We start from the raw sequence: 3139 nt of genomic DNA, 5'->3' as shown, positions 1-3139 counted from the left end.
GTTATTGTGAAAAGAGCAGCAACAAACATGGACATACAAGTATCTCTGGCATAGGAGGATTCTTTTGGGTATCTGCCAAGGAATGGGTATATGCCAAGGAGTGGTCAAATGGTAAGTTCATTTTTAGTTTTTTAAGAGTTCTCCACTCTGATTTCCATGGGGTTCAATGAATTTACAATCCCATCAGCAGTGGATGAGAATTCTCCTTTCCCTATGTCCTCTCCAACATTTGTTATCATTTCTTCTTTCGATCTTAGCTAGTCTGATTTGGTCAAGATGAAATCTTAAAGTGGTTTTTATTTGAGATCCATAATAAATAAAGATGATGAACAATTTTTAACATGTTTCTTAGCCATCTTTCTGTCTTCTTTTTAGAGCTCTCTTCAGATCCATATCCATCTTTTAACTGGGTCATTTGTTTTATTCTTTGTTTTTTGAGTTCTTTATATATTCTAGATATTAATCCTTTGTCAGTTGTGTCACTGGTAAAGGTTTTCCCTCACTCTGTGGGTTTTCTCTTCACTTCCTTGGCTGTTTCATTCAGTGTGCAGGTTTTTATTTTAATTAGTTTCCACTTACTAATTATTGACCTTAATTCATGAGCAACTGAAGTCTAATTTAGAAAGTCCTTTCCTACACCTATATCTTTTAGTTTACTGCCAATGTTTTCTTCTAACTGTTTCAAAGTTTCAGGTCTCACATTGAAATCTGAATCCATTTGGAGTTGACTTTTGTGCAAGGTGAAAATTAAGAGTCTAATTCCATTCTTGTAAAGGTGGTGATCCATTTTTGCTAGCACCATCTTTTTAAAGATGTTGTCTTTCCTCCAATGTGTGTGAGTCCCATTATTTTAGATATCCATCCAATGTTTTAGGTTTTCAAATTTAACAGAGTGTATGTTTTGGAAGTATTTCCTTATAATGTTCTGGATCTTTTTGTTGTTTCTTGTGATGCTTCTGCTTTTGTCTCTGGTTTTATTCATTTAGAGTTGCAATTTCTTTCTTTGGGTTAATTGGGCTGGCATTCTTTCTATCTTGTTTATCTCTTCAAAGAACCTACTCTTAGATACATTGATTATTTTTATTTTTTGCTTTGTTTTATTGCATTAATTTCTGCTCTGATTTTTGTTATTTTTTCTCTTCTGCTGGGTTTGGGTTTCATTTGTTGTTGCATTTCTAGGGTCTTGAGGTGCAATGTTAAGTCATTTCCTTGTGCTCTTTCTGTTTTTTAATGTAGACACTTACAGCTATAAACTTCCCTCTTAGGACTGCTTTTAAAACGTCCCAGAGATTTTGTATGTTGTATTTTCCTCTTTGCTTAAACCCAAGAATACTTCTCTTTCTTAATTTCTGCCTTGGTCCATTCATCATTCAGGGGTATGTTGCTTAATCTCCAGGAGTTTATGCAATTATTACGGTTTCTTTCCGAGTCGGTTTTACACTTTAGTGCATTGTGGTCTGATAGAATTTAGGTAATTATTTCAAATTTTGTATTTGTTGAAGTTTGTTTTGTGCCACAGTATATGGTCAATTTCAGAGAAAGTTCCATGGGGTGTGGATATAAAGATATAGATGTCTATATGGCCCACTTGATGTATGAGATCATTTCATTCAGTTTCTCTGTTTACTCTTTGTCTGGTTGCCATGTCAAATGGAGACAGTGGGGTACTGAAGTTCCCTACTACTCCTGAAGTTTGGTTAATCTATGTCTTGAAGTCCTATAGCACTGTTTTTATGAAATTGAGTGCACCAGCATTTGGAACATACATATTCATAATTGCAATATCTCCTTGGTCAATTGTTCCTTTGCTCATAATCAAGTGACCCTCTTTACCCCTTCCGATTTGTTTTAGTTTGAAGTCTTTAGGGTAAATTCATCCTCCGTGGAAAAGAGGGGGTGGGTCTCAAGACCCAGAGAGAAGTGGAGCACACTGGGAAAAAGGAGGAGGAACTGGCGCCATTTGGGGAACAGCAAACCAGCAGAGTTAACATTGTGGCAAGATTGAAATGAAAATAGGAAGTGTGTGGGGCCACCAGGGCGACTGGTACGGGCGTCCTACAAGCGTGGAAGTGAGATGGGGCATTTACAGATCTGGGGTGAGAATGTGGGCCCATGGAGTGTGGGGCAAATCTAATGGAAACGGTGGGCAGGGTATAGAAGTGATTGGAATGGCCGCTGCACAGTGGCAGAGGGGTTTCTTTGTACGTCACCCCTTCACTCCCTACCATAAAGGAAACCGAAACTAAAAATGTCTTGTTACTCTGTGAGCCTTGGGGCCTTGGGTAGGGGCTTGTGCGGAGGCTCCCAAGAAGGGAAAAGGGAAGAAAATTTAGTGTGACAAGTCTGTTTTGTTAGATATCAAAATTGCAATGTGGGGGCCAGACTATGGGTGGCTGCCATTTGGGAAGTGGGTATATAGATGAATAAGATTGTTGGGGATGTTCTGTATGAAATACACACAAAGAATCAACAAATAAAAAAAGCGGGTTATATTTAATGAAGAAGCATATAAATTTGTTCCATGTTAATTAGTAGAGGTGAAACACATTACCACTGAAATCTACCCAATGATTTCATATCCATGCTCAGGTGGGTCTCAGAAAGTAACCGTGGCTAGTAATAATCAGATACATAGAGATTAGAGATGCATGTGCAAACATCTAGTGTTAGTGGCATTAAAAATGAGTTTTTCTGTATGAAACTGTATTTTAAAATAAAATAGAGATCTTGTTAAAAGGTTAAAACATCATTCAATTTTATGTCTTATAGGGCTTATACTGAGATCAATATTGTATAATTGTGTAACTGTATTAATTCAACTGTCAACCTAAAAATTACAGCCAATATTGAAAGAGATGCAGCTTTGCTCTGGAAATTCTTATTGAATATGTTAATGCTGTAATGAAATGCTTCTTCTAATCCTGTGGTTATAAATAAATAATAAAAAAGAAAACAAAATAAATTTAAAAAGAAGAATAATTTATAAAAGAAAAAGAAAAAAATTGCAGTGTTTCTTAGTGTCATTTACTTGGAATATGTTTTCCCCATTCTTTACCTTAATGTAGTGCCTGTCCTTGAAGGTGAGATTGATTTCTTTCAGACAACAAAAAGATGAATTCTGTTTCTTAATCCATTCAAA

Source organism: Nannospalax galili, unplaced genomic scaffold (genome assembly GCF_000622305.1).
Source record: "Nannospalax galili isolate Female #2095 unplaced genomic scaffold, S.galili_v1.0 scaffold1780, whole genome shotgun sequence".
NCBI classification, from domain to species: domain Eukaryota; kingdom Metazoa; phylum Chordata; class Mammalia; order Rodentia; family Spalacidae; genus Nannospalax; species Nannospalax galili.
Note: the sequence above shows the minus strand (reverse complement) of the source record.